At 41.5% G+C, this 17,087-nt stretch overlaps 1 protein-coding gene across 2 annotated transcripts in view; it reads right to left on the bottom strand.

The window, feature by feature from the left end:
• The window catches only part of CRIM1 (cysteine rich transmembrane BMP regulator 1), a 509,439-nt gene that overhangs the window by 491,511 nt on the left and 841 nt on the right, over positions 1–17,087 (bottom strand). The gene's annotated exons all lie outside the window — the stretch shown is intronic.

Genomic DNA, 17,087 nt, shown 5'->3' on the forward strand with positions numbered 1-17,087 from the left:
AGGGTGGCCAGAGCCTGGAATAGGCTTCCCAGAGAGGTAGTGCTCTCACCTTCCCTGAAAATCTTCAAGAGGAGACTGGATAGGCACCTGGCTGGGGTCTTATGACCCCTCCCACCCCCAGTGCTCATTCCTACCCATGACAGGGGGTCAGACTAGATGATCTGTCTATGTCCCTTCTGACTCATTGATTCTATGATTCTAGTCCCCATTTAAACCACACTCAAAACAATTCAGTCTCTGGATGATTTTTTGTTCTGCAATTTCCCATTCAAATGAGTTTTTAAAAGGTTTGCTGCCTGAGAAAAGCCATGCTCCAGCCAGTGACAAACTGTCCAGGGAAGTTAAAGCATTTTGCTGCAGGTCTGAGCGTCTTTCTGCAGCTGATGTAGATCTACATTCACTTATTCCATCACACAGGAATGCTCCTCTGCTGTCCACACTGAACAGATAGGTGACTGTGAGCAGGTGATGGCGTATATGACATTGGCAGAATTGTAACCAAATGAACCTCTGATGTTATCACATATGTTGTTCAGTATAGTGATGTGGTCTATATTGACATTTGGGCAGAGAAGGCATTTGGGTCTGAGCCCTCACTGAGAATAAGACTTATATAGCCTGTTGCTTGAGGGATGCTATTAGAGGTTGGCTTACCTGGAAGCCAGGACAGGTTTATCCCCCATGGCTGCTTTGAGACGGTCATCCTTTTCCAGGAGGTGACTGAAGGTCATTGATGATGCACCGCAGGGGTTCAAGCCGAAAGCTATAGGTGAGAACCGGAGGGATTCTGTTGTCCTTGTCCTATAGTTTCAATGAAACCAAAGCTATCTATGGCCAAGCACACAAGAAGCCATCCCTCTGGAGGTCCAAAGATGGAATGCCACCCTTTAAAAGCAGCTCCACCATGAGAGTGTGGTTGAAGGAACATTCAAGAGCTTCTGAACTGAGATTCTACCAAAGATAATATCATCAGAGCCACTCCACATGCCCCCAAATAAGGTGCACACCTTGTTCTTGGGAAGGCAAAATGAAGAAAAGAAGTAGTTTCCAGAGCTATGGCTACATGTAGCAGGAATAGAGCCTAATCTTCAGCTTTCTCACCCTTCTTTCATGCTCAGCCAAAAGCTGCAATTTTAACCCCTTCACAGCTGAACTGTCAGCATCACTTGGCTGCTCAGCCAAAAGCTGAAAATGGAATCCAGTCTTCAGCACCAGCTTAAGATGCGCACCCCCAGTTTAGAAGGCTGGTTTTTGGGGGAAAGACAGCTGTGGTATGTGAGTAAATACAGGACTACCAAATTATACCATGAATATCTATGACATTATGTTGAAGAAGTCCTAAAATTCTCTCTCACATGCACACTTAGAAAGCTTTTCTAAGTCTACTTTCTAATTCTGAAGGCAGCAGCACTACATCCAAAAGCTTGCTTAAGACTATACCAATTAAGCGGTTGGTCCAATAAAAAAGATATCCACAGAAATCCTTGCCTCTCCCATATTTCTTGGGCCATCCTGGCTAGAACAAGTTAGTCCAACAGAGAAGCCACCTATATAAAACTCCACATGTAAATAAAAGCAGTCTGCTTAAAAGGAATGGAGTAGGACTGTGAAACAGGAGCAGAGAGACATCAGAAGTAGTTAAAAAACATAAGATAGAAAGGATAACCTAACTAGCAGAAGAGGAAAACCACTCAGGAGGGAAGAGGGTCGTGATCACCTGCTGAGTACAGAGCGATTAGCAGGGATTGCAGGTAGATTGCAAGGAGTCATGAAGTTAATGTCTGCGTTTAGCCCCTGGTTTTTAGTACCCAGTAAGGTTCCAAACCTTTGCTGGAAAAAGGTCTTACTAAAGCAGTTCCACCTTGTGAAAAGAATAAATATTGTACTATAAGTGAAGTCGTATGCATGACTGCTCCAGGCAGTAAAAAAGTTTTTTAAACCACTTTCTATTATACTCTCCTTTCACCCTTATTTTTTGCCCCATTACAACTTGCCTTGAAAAGGACCAGTACAAAAGGAGTCGTGCAAATGTATTAAACTAATGAGCTGTAGTTTCTTTTAAAACACATGTGGCAATCTTACCATGCAAGTGTAACCCACTGATCAGGGTGTGTAATGCACTCCCCTCCATGCTGAAAGGATACCAGTGTTACAGCAAATTACAGCTGTTACAGTGTTACAGCTACAGCTTCCAGCTAATAGCTTAATATTTTAGTTCCTTAGCATATACAGCCTAGACCGTTCAGATGCTGGAGACCTTGATTAAGTAATATGAAGGCTTACAGACTTAAAAGAAAACAAAAAAACCCCACTAAATTTAGTCTTCAGAATAGGCAAGTGCTTATTCCAGACGAACAAAAAAAAAAAGAAAAAAAGAAAAGGTGGATGCTAGCAAAGGCAGCTTATAGGATAAATACAGACTGCCCCCACCCCTTTTTTCTGGTTATGTTGTGTATGTACCCAATATGGGTGACCCCAGTTTTTCTGAATACAAATGACCAAAGTTGGGAACAAAAGGTTCAGCCTTTCTGCTACCCACCCCCAACAAGATGGAATGTACTCAGAAGCATAAAGTTAAAGGTATCAGTTGTTGTATGGATTAGGACCAAATAAAAATATCTGCCAAATGTGCTGTATTCAAACTAAAATACATGTGGAACTCTAATAAACAAAGCAGTATTATTACTACCTGTAAAGTACGCATACCCCAAGCTTTACATTTCGAAAGCACAAGTCAAATGGGTACAAGGTGTAAGGCATCACGAAAGCCAAGGAAGACGGTACTTACCCCAGAGGCTGCTTTATGTAGTGAGGTTGCTTTTTCTCAGGACAGTTTGCAAGCAGTTTGCTGGGAGCAAGAGGAAGAAGGGGAAGAGGAGCCAGGCACCAGATCCTGCTCCAGGAAGGTAGCGAGCCAGACCTGTCTGTCTGTTTGGCTTGCTAAATGTTTGTTTGGTGGGCTGTGTGTTTGGGCGCGTGCTCTGAGCAGCTGGGAGTGTTGCTAGCTGGGCAATTGCTGTCTGTCTGACAAAAACCCTAAGAGGGAGCAGAGTATGTCCTGGCCTAGGGAACCATAAAAGGAGACTCCCTGAGCAACCAGGGAATGCCAGAACAGGGGCAGCAAACAGGGTAATTGCAAGCAATTTGCAAGTCAGTTTGCTACCCTTCTCTTTGAAGGGGATCCTTTAAGGTAAGCTCTTTTAATTAAGAGCAACTAACCTACGTGTATTTAGCATAAGTAGCTAAAACAGTTAGACCACTACTTAAGTCCCTTGTTTAACTAGAGTCCGAAGTAAGGGAGAGTCTTCTAGGGAGTTTGCCTGCAAATGCTCTCTCACCTTCCTTCACTGTAAGCTTGGTGAAAGAAAGCAGGTTAGCAGGGAAAAAGGAACCTTTCAAGACCAAGGAGCAGAGAACAGGTCAGCTTACAAGGGAGTTTGCTAGGGAAGGCCTACTTGGGGAAAAAAGGGCAGGAAGAGAGGCACAAAATTAAGAGACCCAGAGAAATGGCTAGAGGATGTCACAAGTCTAGAGCCACTGCTGCCAGCTCTTCCTCTGCTTGCACCTGTGACGCATCTGTGTAGACAGGACTGCTCACCACTGAGGCTTCCACCCAGGTCCTCACTTGGTGCTGTGGAGACTGTGGCTTGCAGGTTCCTTCCAGTGATAGCCAGGTGGGGGAGTGCCTGCAATGTGAGCGGCATCTCCTAGTGGTGTGTCCCTCAGGGAGCGAGCAAGAGAGCTACAGGAGAAAATGCCGCCACAAGGACTTCATTGATTTGATGTTGGAGGAAACCTCTAGGACTGCAGAGGAAGGAGTGCCAGAGGGAAGCGCTAGAGAAGGGAAAGGACATGGCCACCCAGGAAGGTGAAAGCTGGAAACTTGTGACCTCTGGCAGCAAGCAGAAGTTTTCATCTCCACCTGCAGCGGTTTGCAGAAGAACAGATATAGTCTAGCAACAGAGGAGGAGCATTTTCCATTGGTGGAAGAGGCTAAGTCAGGAATCCACAAGTTTGGGAGGATCAAGACAACTGCTCCCCACCCACCCAAGAGAAAACAACAGGTGGCAATAGTTGGAGACTAACCTTTGCTGAGGCATCCATCTGCCAGCCTGACCCATCTCAGGATGTCTGCTGCTTGCCCAAAGCCAGTATCTGAGATGTCACAGAAGGAGTACCAAGACTTATCTGGTCCACTGATTCCTACACCATGTTGCTTATCCATGCAGGGACCAGTGATACTGTCAGGGGTGACTCTGAACAGATCAAAAATGAGTACAAGCTCTGGGTGCAAGGGACAGGGGCTCGGGTGGTCTTCTCCTCAATACCTCCAGTCAAGAGAAAGGGCCTGGGCAAGACCGGACATATCCTGCAGATTAATGCATGGATGTGTGGATAGTGTTGCCAGCAGGGCTTTGGATTCTTCAACCACGGGATGTTGTTCCAAAGAAAAGGACTGCTAAGAGACAGGTTCCACCTGATGAAGAGAGGGAAGAGCATCTTCACAGACAGGCTTGGTAAGGGCTTTAAACTAGGCTCACCAGGGGATGAAGACAAAAGCCCTTAGGTAAGTGGGGAAATCGGGTGACCTGGAAGAAGCACAAGCAGGAGGGGGCAATAGAGGAAGCCTTTTCATTCTTCCTGAGAAAACAGGGCAATCTGCTAGTTACCTCAGGTGTCTGTACATGAATGCATGGAGCCCATGAAATAAACAGGAGGAACGGAATGCCCTTGTACACAGTCACAGAACTATCACATGACTGGAATAACAGAGAGTTGGTGGGATAGCTTGCATGACTGCAGTACTGCCATGGATAGGCTTAAACTGCTCAGGGAGGACAGGCAAGGAAAGAGTTGGGCTTTATATAACAGATGCAAGCTCCACTATGAAACTTGGAGACAGGCCTGTTGAAAGTCTGGGTTAGGGTCAGAAGGAAAAGGAACAAGAGTCAAGTCATGGTGGGTGTCTGCTATTGTCTACCAGACCAGGAGAAAGTGGTGGATGAGGCTGTCTTCAAACAGCTAGCACAAGTTTCCCAGTCACAGGCCCTGATTCTCATGGGTGACTTCAAGCACCATGATATCAGCTAGGAGGGCAAAACAGCAGTGCACTGACAATCCAGGAAGTTTTTGGAGAGCGCTAGGGACAACTTCCTGGTACAAGTGTTGGAGAGGCCAACTAGGGGCTCTTCTTGACCTGCTGCTCACAAACAGGAAAGAACTGGTGGGAAACATACAAGTGGATGGCAACTTTGGCTGTAATAACCACGAGATGATCAAGTTCAGAATTGCAAGGAAAGGAAAGAAGGAGAGCAGCAGAGTAAGAACCCTGGACTTCAGAAAATCCATTTTCAACTCACTTAGGGAACTGATGGGCGGTATCCCCTGGGAAGCTACTCTGAGGGGAAAAGTAGTCCTGGAGCACTGGCTGTGCTTTAAAGAAACCTCACAGGAGCAAGCCATCCTAATGCACAGGAAGACTAGCAAGTAAGGGAGAAGATCGGCTTGGCTTAGCAGGGAACACTTCAGTGAGCTAAAACTAAAAAAGGAAACCTACAAGAAGCAGAATCTTGGATAAACAACTAGGGAGGAGTATAAAAGTATTGCTCAGGCACACAGGGATGGAATCAGGAAAGCCAAAGTGCAATTGGAGTTGCTGCTAGCAAGGGACATGGAGGTTAACAAGAAGGGTTTCCACAAGTTTATCAGCAGCAAGAGGAAGACCAGGAAAAGTGTGGGTCCCTTACTGAATGGGGGAGGCAACCTAGTGAGAGATGATGTGGAAAAGGCCAAAGTACTGAATGCCTTTTTCACTTTGGTCTTCACAGGCAGGGTCAGCTTCCAGACTACTGCACCAGGCACCACAGTTTGGGGAGGAGGCGAGCAGCCAATAGTGGTGAAAGAATAGGTTAGGAACTATTTAGGAAAGCTGGACGTGTACATGTCCATGGGGCCAAATGCAGTTTGGGGCCAAATGCAGTCTGCTCTGTAAAGCTCCTCAGAAAGACTAGGCTCAGGAGCCTTCTAGGATACAGCAGCTCTTAGAACTGAAGGCAACTGCTTGAATTAAATTCAAGAGATACTGCGATGCTTTGGAGAGTTAGAGAAAGCCACAACAATGTGTTTGGATTTCTTAAGTAGAAAAAAATACATGGGTGAAAAGTAGCACACACACACACAATAGCAAACTATTACAGCTCACTACACGTTCTGTTCTTCCAAGTAAATGACATGCAGATAAATGGAAAAACAGTTCTTGAATTCTTGCGCTGGGTGTTCAGCTACCAAAGATAGATTACTGCAGTGAAACAGCAAGGGCAAAATTTGATCTGCAAAACTTGGGTTTGTTTCTCCCTCGCATTCTGCTAATTCATCTTCCATTGCATTATCTTCATAAGGCACAAATTATTTTAGTGAATGTAATAGTGAAATTGAAGCTACTTTCATTTCCACATGGTCCATTAACAAGTTTTGCTACTTCATCTTCTTCAGGATGAAGAACTCTTAGTCTTTGTAAGCCTTCAGACATTCAAAAGTGATATTAAGAGTTTTTGGATAAAATGACTAGGTATTTGTGTCAGTAATACACCATTCAATATTAGCTGAAAAATTTTGTGCGCTATTTTTTTTTTTTTTTCAAATATGGTGTCCAATTTACAAAGTTTTGAATAGGAAGCAGCTTGCAGGAAATCTTCTGCTTCAACATGCAGAAGATGTGAATGAGTTGATGTTCTTATTACAAAAGTTCCTCACATATCCTTAGTTTGATGGATGGAGACATATTCACAATGAAGATGTTATCAACTTCAGGTTAAATAAGTCCAAAAACAGTTTTACTTATTCCAATGAACTGAGCATCACCACACAGCCTGACATACTGCTTACCAATTTAAGTGTCATCTATGAGACTGGCCCACTAGAAGTTCTTTTCATTGCGACTGACAATGCTGCTAATATAAAAGAGCTGCTTCAGTTTTGTTGATGAGTAGTCACACCCATATTATAGATGGGCTGCCTATATGACAACTCTTCATTCATGATCTTGATGATATGAGGCTCTCTCATCACATGCATCAAAACTAAAAAGCACTGTCAAGTTTTTTTGTTTTTGTTTTTTTTTAAAAGGTAGCCACAGCCATATTTCAACATCACTTCATACAGAATTCAACTGCATCCACACTGAGCAAGCCTTACTCAATAGTCATCCTCTTCATTCCATTTCTCAAAGATCTTCAAAGATGGAAGAAAGCATTTAACTCAGCTGCTGCTGAAGGGAGTAGCCAGGTGCTGCCTCCAAATAATCCACACTGATATTGACAATAAAGTCTTTTGGCTGCAAAAATCCATAATTATTTCCCTGTTTGTGCCTGTCACTCAGTTCATTCAGAATATGGAGAATGATAGTTCTACACTGTCTGATGCATTTCTTAATAATCAGGAACTTGTTCTGAACATTTGGAAGAATACTGAGAAAAGTTCACTAACAAAAAAAGGGGGGAGAGAGAGAGAGAGAGAGAAAATAATATGGGAGCAGGGGATGGGGAAGAATATCAAGTGATCATTCCTGCACATAATCCTGCCTACCTTCTTGATTCATGTTTCCAAGGCCATGACCTTTTGATGATGAATTTGATTCAGCTTGCAGCTTTACAATAGCTGTTGCAAATTTCAAAGGATATAAAAAACAAACAACTTGGCAAAGGTAGCAAATTATAAAGCAAGCAGCAGTCATAAAGCAGTTATAAAGCCCTGTCAGTCATAAAACAATGTAGAGTTCAGCTGCTGGGAGTGCACCAGAGCAACTTTTTCCATGGTGGAAAGGGTTGTGTTCTTGCAGACTAGCTGCAGCAGCAACATTACTTTAACTTCCAAGAACTATGGTGTGTACAGAACAACTGATTAGCTTAGGGAAAATCATCTACACATCCCCACTCCCCCGCTGGAAATAGACTGAAGACTTCCACTGCTGGGAAGCTGGTGAACGTACATCATAAGTTGAGATTAAAAAATAAAATGTAAAGATGAAGGAGTTAACATTCAGATGAAGGAGATAGTGATGAGGATGATGCAATTAAAGTAGTAAAAACTGATCAAAATATAAAAGATGCTTGAAGGAGTTTGTGTCCCACTACTAAGTGTAACTGCACTTAAGAAAAATAAACCAACGCCTTTTGTTGTGTTTGTTTGTTTTTTAATTGCCATGCCCATTTTATTTTTGTTTAATTTTTTTATTTTGTAAGGGTTTGGGCTGACCCCAAGTTTCCAGAATAAAAACAAGGCAAACTCTTCAGTGTTGAATATTGTTCACATTTATACTTATTTAACAGTGTTAGTTATAATAATTCATTACAATTTTTTAGAATTGTATTTCACCATTTCACTTTTGGTAATTAATGAAGGATCAAAATTAAAAAAAAAAATCTCTTTTTACTGTTCAAATAAGAATAAAATATTTTATTAGTTTATTTGACAATATTTGGCAGGTCAACTGACCAAGTATTTTTTCTGACTGGTCAAATACCCAATGCTATTCTAGGTCTTCCTCCAGTTGTGTCTAAGGGTCTTATATTTGGGTCCCAAAAAAGAATACATTTATCTAAAAGAAACTGGGGCATGCAGCTAGCCTTCAGTCATAGGGACAATAAGATAATTGGCCAATGTATTTGGTACAGATAGACCGTTGCAATAATTAGCTGGAAGAGTTGTTTTGCTTATTTGCAGATTGGGTGGGCTGGGGAACGATGGCTGTATTCCATCTGTATACCTGCACAGGATCCTTTTGTTGATGAAGTGATGGCAAACAGCATTTCAGAAAAGGTCCAAAAATGATGAGGAGATTCAAACTTGTCAGCAGCTACCAGGCTGTGTGCTTGCACGCAAGCTGCTTTTTGCTTTTTCAAGGAATCAAATCCGGACCTGAAAATTCTTCAAGGTAGCCACACACAAGCTGGGGGAGAATCCAAGACTACAGAAGCAGAACCAGGGACCAGGAACCTGAGCATCTACAAGAAGGAAGCAAGCTGGGGGGCCTGACATTCAGAAACTGTGGTCAAGGCTATGCCAGAGACCAGGAGCTGGGAAATCCAGGGACAGCAAGATAGGAAGAGAAGCCAGATTAGAGCAGCATCATGAAAAGAAGTGGTCAGGGTGGACTGAGAATGGACTCAAGAACCAGGGCTAGAAATGTAGAGGATGAGGAAGCCACTTCAGAAGAGATGCACTGTATAGCCAGAACATACCTAGTTGTCTATGACCGTACCCCAGGGATGGGCAAAATGCAGCCTGGGAGCCAGATGCAGCCTGCCAGGCCATTCTATCCAGCCAGCGGGACCCCTAAAAAATTTAGAAAATTAATATTTATCTGCCCCTGCTGCCTATCAGGCGGCCCTTGATGACTTGCCAAAACTCAGTAAGCGGCCCTCTGCCCAAAATAATCGCCCGCCCCTGCCGTAGTCTCTCCAAAGACAGCATAAATAAGTGGCCTTTTTCAGTCACAGCAAGAGCCAGCTAGGACTGTACTAACTGGTCTCCCCACCCACCAGGAAAGCTATACCACTTAACAGCTAGGGACAGACTCTACACATAAACTGGTTTAAGTGATCAGAAACTTGTTTAAACCTGAAACAGACCAGATGTTCAGTGCATATAAACCAGTCTGAAAATGGCTGAAACCGGTTTGAGATAAACCTGGTTGAATGTAGCATCAGACTTATGCTACCGATTTGGGTCAAACCGGTTTATGCAATATCTGTCCCAGACCCCTTGCTGGTTTAAGATAAACCAGACACCCCCAGCATCCTCTCTGGGCTGGGTGGGGCTCCCTGCTCCACCACAGAGCTGGCCCCTCTCCTCTGCTCCTTGGCTGGAGTTCTGGCAGAGACTTGCAGACACAGCAGGGTCTGCCTGGCTTCCCACTACCCCCCCCCATCCTCACTGCTCAAGCAGGAATCCTTCCCTCCCATCTCCCACAGCACAGACCACAGCCCCACAGACCCTAGGCACTTAGTACACTAGCTAATGCTGAGTGGTGTCTGTGTGTGTGTGTCTCTCTCTCTCCAATTTCCCTGGGACAGGCAGACAGAACAGTCACCACTGAGGGCATTTTGGAGCTAATCAACAGGTCAGTCAGTAAGCTGTTTAAGAAGAGTTTGAAGTAATGGAGAGAGCCTATTGTTTTGCTGATGAGGTGATAATCACTGTTATCAGCCCTGCTGGCTTGCTTGCCTGTCAGTTTGCTGGAAACAGGATAAAGAAGGAGGGAGAGAGAGACTGAAAAGCTGCATATCATCAACAGATGCATGCACTGCACACACACCCTTGCCTCAGTGGTAGCAGAGGGCTGGGGTCTGGCAACATTCCTGCCCCTTGAGCAGCCAGCAGGGAAAAGCCTGGGATCATGCAGGCAGACCTCCCTAATCAGAGGTCCTGCGGGGGCCTGGCTATGCCCCAGCTCAGCTCAGTACTATGCAAGGGAAAGGAGGGTTGCTTTAGCGCCCCCTGGCTTCTACCCTGAGCCACTGCAGGCATGTGCCTGAACTTCCTCAGTCCAAACAGAATGTCTGTCCAGTCACAAACCAATTCAGCCTAGCCAAGTTAGACTATCCTTCAAAGATTGAATCAATTCAAGCTGAGACTTTTTGAATGTCTGTCCCTAGCCATCAAGTCTAAAGCTACAGTGCTTGCTGGAGGGCAACTGACATAGTAAACAATTGCTCTGAAGGATATGAAGCCTCCTATTTATTTCAGTATTAACTCTAAGGACTACAGTATACGAGAACATTTTGCCAGCTAAAATGGATGCAATTCCCCCATGTGGACAATCTTATTCTGGACTAAGTGACCATGTAAGAAGTTCTGTACATTGCTGGATAACAACTTGCAATATACATCTATACTGGTTTAAAATTCACAATGCGGTATACAAGCCTAGGGATCAACATTCACTATTTTACATATGGGGAATACACCAAAAGAGAACTAATCATGTTATAATTTTCCTTAGCTACCTGGAGCTGTGTTCAACAGCATTCCAAGGGGCAGCGTTGTGAAAGCATTCCCAGTGGCCATGTAAAAAGAATGTTAACAATAGGGAATTTGAGTGTTTAGATACAAAGCATTTAAGTAATTAAAGAACACTGAATTTTTTAAATTGATGTTGTTCAGAGAAAGATTCTGAGAGCCTACAAGCTACCCACGTTTTTTTCAATTCACATTGGCACTGAATTACTATTTGGTGCTGATAATACATGAGAGAAAGACAAAATCAGTTTCATTGTTGACCGCTACATGAAGTACCCTGTAGAACTTCTTTTCTCCCGTTTCTGATTTCAGCTATACAACCCCTTCTATACATAATGCAACACCCCTCTCCACATCTTGGTAGGAAGATAAGCAGACAGCCCCAACAAGACATACACAAGAAAAAGAAAAAACTTTCTAAAGGGATTGCATTGCACAACAGCCTACACTCATCTCAGTACACAGGTTTTCTTTATGCCCCAAAGTCATCCACTTATAAGATAAAGAGTGACATTTTCAAAAGGTATTTGGGACATGGTCATGCTAAAAGCAAATTGAACCAAATCATTTTACAAACAGGAACAAAACTCTTCAATGAACTAAAAGTTTTCATAAGTTTTACCGAACACTAGGCAGAATTTGGTATCAAAACCTACAGACAATTAATGCAAATAAATCTGGAAAAATATTAACAACAGTCCTCAGAAGCAAAAATGCCTTTGCTTTCTCGAGAAAAAAAGGAGACAAGAACACTGTTCTAATTTAGGTTTTCTTCAGTCTTAATGAGATCTTGTAACAACAGCTTTTATAATTAAATTTCTTTTTCTAAAAGGTTTCAGATTGTTTGATAGGTGCCAACGTATTTGTTCTGAGAAAGTGAATTTAGTTGCGTTTATGCTTCTCTGTATGTAAGTTTTGTACATTTCTATTTTTTCTCCTCTAAAAAGTAGTTAAAATCTTCATATGAACCCAGGAGATTTTTGTTTCCAAGGCAAGGTGCACTGTTTCCCCAACAGCCAAACTAACCAATGACTAGGCAGTAACTTGTACCATTAGAAAGATGCAAATACATCCTTTAGCACACAAAGAACACTAGTGCTGTGGCAATACAGCAACTTTCCACAGTTTTCCTAAGTAATGTACCTGAAGTATATCGTAATTCACATAAGTATGTATTATCCAGTTAGCTAAATGGAAGTTCATCCTAATCCCAATAAGGATCCTCTTCTTTGAAGTTAGGTACAAAGCAGACAAGGCTCAGACACTATAGATTAGTTTTAAAAAAGGCTAGAGAGCTATCTGCAGTTTAAGAAAAGGAAAACCCATACAGGTTAAAATTAATATTTCAGTTTAAAGTGTTCGGTACATGGAATTCAAAGATAAATTATTAACTGAAATGGAAGCTGTAAGTTAGGAGTTTGAATGCCACACTAATGGGAAATGCTACGTTTTGCACTACATCACATCACTACAATTCATCATTTTTGCTGCAATGTCTTACTAAGCAATATTGCCACACTTACCCAGCTTGAACATATTCTTAGAAAAAACCAAAGATACAAAAGACAACTAATAACCTACTTCAAGGCCCAAAACAAGTTAGTGTTTTCATTACAGGGTTAAAAACCAAAGCAGTTATAATTCCAAATTGTAATTACTACTTTGTATGCTGCTGCTGCCATGAAGGTGAATGGCAAGGTTTAAGCTACTTTAAGTAGCTAAAAAAATGGTCCTCACCCAGCAGGCAAAACTAGTATGCAAATATGTAACAGCCATAATACAGTCCCCAGCCAAATTTGGAGGATTCCTCTGCATATGGAGCATCTTTGAGTCAGCCACATACCCAGGCAGCAAATATATTCCTTCTAAAGCAAGCCAGGTTGACAGCAATAGGGAATGAGAATCCATACAACAGGTCAGCAGTGAGAGCTTTGCCAAAATGTTTGTGTGCTTTAACTCTGAACAGTAGGAACCACTCACCTCCAAATATAAAAAAGTGAACCTTGTACCCAAGACTACAAAGAAGTTAAGTCTTTTTCAGTATGAATACCTGTTTATTAGGAACTTGGAGTCACTTTATTTCTTATCACTTGTTACATCACAAGCATTTTCAAGTGTAGAGAGTTTTGGAACTTCTAACATGAGGACATAAAATAAAAGGCCAACTTATAAAGACTGAGGTGACTGATTTTGTGAACCCATTATAAATGTATACACCAAGAAAAATAAGCACCTGGAACACCAGAGTCTTGAGATAAGTATAGGGCACCCACAGTGAGCAAGTAGGTCAGGTGTAGTTGCACATGCCCAACATCACTGAAGGAAAAACTCTCTCACCAATACACAGATTTAATGGTTAGCTTTCAAATAACTTTTAAAAAACCCATAAACGCACTCATAGGAATGTATATAAATGAAAACTGTCCTAAAAAACAAAACCATACTATTACATATAACACCCCACCCCACCCCTCAGAAGAAGTGTAAAACAACATGTGGTAGATGTTACTTACATAAAACTTAAGGCATCATTCAAGACATTCAGATACTGTGATGACAACAGTGGTATAAGAATCTAAAAAGAATACTGCGGTTTTAAGGTGTTTACCAAAATTGACTACGACAGTTTTAAAACATTACGTACACACTATATTTTTAAAATATTAAGTTTCTAATATTAGATTAATTTTGTATAATTTCCTATGCAACTGCAACACAAGTATGATGTTATATTGAAGATTCAGTAGTCAACTTTTTATAAAACTGCTTATACAAACAGCTCATTCCTTTAGATACTATAAAAGTTAGTACCTGTTCTCAGTAAGTTAGTTAATAGGTGTCATCTAAAAGCAGCAAAAGGAAATAGTAAGATTTTTTAATTTGTCACAGCATTTTCCCCTATTCAGATCTGCTTTACACTGAAAATTAGCCAGAATTTTACTTGCACCTACCAACTTAAGTATTTTAAATTAATAACTTGTTTTGATATTGAATCACTTATACACAATGGAAAAATCTCTGCACCAAAATGAATACACGAGTTACTAGCAAAAATTTTCCCAGTCTTCTCCACTAGGCCTTGTCAGTTTCATTTCTCTCTAGTAACGACAAGTGCTTAGGTTTCACACACTGGCAAGCTGTATCAGGCTGCTTTGTCTTCAGTAATATTTTACCTAAATTTACATGTCATGCATTGCCATGGACTAGCAAAGAACATTCTGAGCACTAGCGGAGTCCAGAAACTAAAATCCCTGCAGAACTTTCACCTGAATCACTGGAATGCTTCAGCAAGCAGTCCCATTTGGAATAAAACTGAGCACAAATTAACCCCAATGCTGGAATAGTTGAAAATCTCCCGATTAACTATTAACAATCATGTAGTTTCCTCCAATCTTACACACTTACTTTGTCACAATGCATACATCATGTAGCTTCCAGTGCTCATAGTACAACTCAAAAACTGTATAACAATGGAACTATTGTTTATCCATGATATAATATCACTATATGAACCAGTTTGAATCCACCTACTCTTTTTCAGAGTATGATTTTTTTAAAATGGCAGAGTGTTGATCTCCATTTAAAATAAAATAAGAGCAAAAAAAGGTACCTAGAAGTAGCAGATGCTACTCTAACATTAATCACTGATCTAGCATAAATTCTGATAGAGGAATACATTTGCCAAGTTATCAATGATACTGGTGGTTGCACTGCCTTCTTGCCTGGAGAAGAAAAAAACTGCATATGAATTTATCCACTGGCAAAGTCCCTCCAAAATTGCTTATTCTCTAAAAAAACAAGAACATCAAATTCATGTTTTTGGGCTCGGCAAACATAAACCTAAGTAACTGTAGTTGCACCAGGCACAAATATCATCAGTCTCTAAAGGTAACTGTAGAATCCTGAAATCACAAGTTTTTCTGTAACCAAAAGCGTTTGTGTTGAAGCTGGCTTTGAACTAAAGCATTTGTGAAGTCTTAAAATTAAAAGGGAAAAAAGAAAAAAAATCTACACTTACAACTGTGACCAGTAGGGGTCATTTCAGCGTAAAGATTGCAGTGAAAAACACATTCAAAAGGGGGGAAAAAAACGAAAAAGAGTAAGACTACATCAATTTCTATTCATACAGGTCTGGATGTTGTTTCCTTGGCTTGTTGAATTTACTCAGTTATCAGTTTTATTCACCAACAATTCCCTGAACTGCAACAGATAATATGCAGAGAGAAACTCCTCTTCAACATGGCATAGTATTAACAGCTAGCGATAAATCAAACAAACAAACCTGTCACACTTCTATCTGCAAGTTAAATAAAACTGTCTTAATCTGGGGAAGGCGAGGCGGGGGTTGTAATCTAATTCTAGCTGGTACGTATGTACACATGAAACATTAAGAGTTCTCTTGCTCCTTCACTCCCAATAAGAAACAGAAGAGGAACTTGTGCTCAACAGTTTAATTGCTTAGGATGAGATAATTATAAGTAAGAATCCTAACAAAAGAAGTGTTTAACCCAATACTATATCCTTGATGCAGCAATCTCTCTCAACTGCTTCTTTCATTTAAGATCCCCAGAAGTAAATCCCTAAATAGTCTCCTTCACAACTGCTAAATTGTCTGCTTCATGACTATGTTCCAGCCACGGAACGCTAATTGAAATATGATCTTGCCTGTGGATGCTTCATACTATTTTCAATAATAGTCTATGGGATGTGTTACTAGTTGAAATCAAGTAACATTCAGGCTGCATCACTGCAAAAGAATGAGATGTTCCTGAACTGCCAGAGAAGTCCGTATTGTGATACAGTAAGGGAACTGGAATGTCAAGACATTTAACTGCCATATGCTTTCACTGTTCCACTCCATTTTTACAGGAACAGTTTAAAATATGTTCAGACTTTAAACAAGAACAGAAACCATCATCCAAGCAACAGAAAATGTAAAATCATCGCTCACTATATACTTTTAAATGTGCTGAATACACACGTTCCTGTTAAGTCCACCTCTACATAAAGGGGGGAAAAAGACCAATGGGAAGTAAAACAAACAAAAAACTCCAAACAAAATGAAAATAAACCAGACAAAAAGAAAAGAACCAAGACTCTTGCAGAAGTCAGCTCAAGACTGTTCTTATTAAACTATTATTACTAAAACATAGAGCATCCACTTGTGATTTCAGTGACAACCATGCAATTAACTGCAAGCGGGAGAAACTTGACCAGAAAGCTGTTTAACATAGGACTGACCAACTGCCTACTTATTTCTATACTGATCATTTGTGGCTACTTGAAGTTAAGTTATTTTGGTATCTGGTACTAGTTTATAAGTTTACCAAGCGAAGATATTTAGACGGTTCTCAGTTTTGGCAGGGGGGAGCTCTTTTAAAAGACACACAAGACACTTTTTGGACTACTGCCGCCTCCTCAAGAGATTTCTGGACTCTATACTGCCCTCTACCTCTCAGCCCAGTAAGAGCCTCTCTACTATTCCTTTCCAGAATTGTCCAAGCTCACCCCCCCCAAAAGCCTCCATATACAATTATGTATTTTCCACATAAAACTCCCAGTAATTTATAATCTCTCAACAGTGCTGCACCCCACCCCCTTGCCTTTCAGCTTTCCCTTGCTCAGCTCTTTGGTATGCGACCAAGGTACACAGCAACTCTTTCCTGCCAGAGTCATCAAGTGAGCTCTGGGAGGAAAACAGCCCTGCGTGTCTCGACTAAGGAGCCACCTCCACCCCGTATGGAGGAGGCGGGAAGTATGAGCAGAGCCCCGGCCACAGGGATTCCCCTCCTCTGGTAGTGGGGGGTAGGGGAGGGAAAACTTGGGGGGAGGGGGCGGGTGTTAAAATAAATAAATAAATAAATAATAATTTTTAAAAAAGAAGAAAAAAAAAATCAGCGTCCCGCCACACATCAACTGCTTGGAGGGGTGGGGGATAAGAAAAACTCCATGCCTTGTCACATATTAGCTACTTGGGGGGTAAAAAAAGAAGAAAGAAATCCTGTCTTCATAGTTTCATAGTTGTTAGCAGATAGGAAGGGACCTTACAGATCATCTATTTGGAAGGG

The sequence above is a fragment of the Gavialis gangeticus genome, unplaced genomic scaffold (genome assembly GCF_001723915.1).
Source record: "Gavialis gangeticus isolate Ggan-Ray unplaced genomic scaffold, GavGan_comp1, whole genome shotgun sequence".
Lineage (NCBI taxonomy): Eukaryota > Metazoa > Chordata > Crocodylia > Gavialidae > Gavialis > Gavialis gangeticus.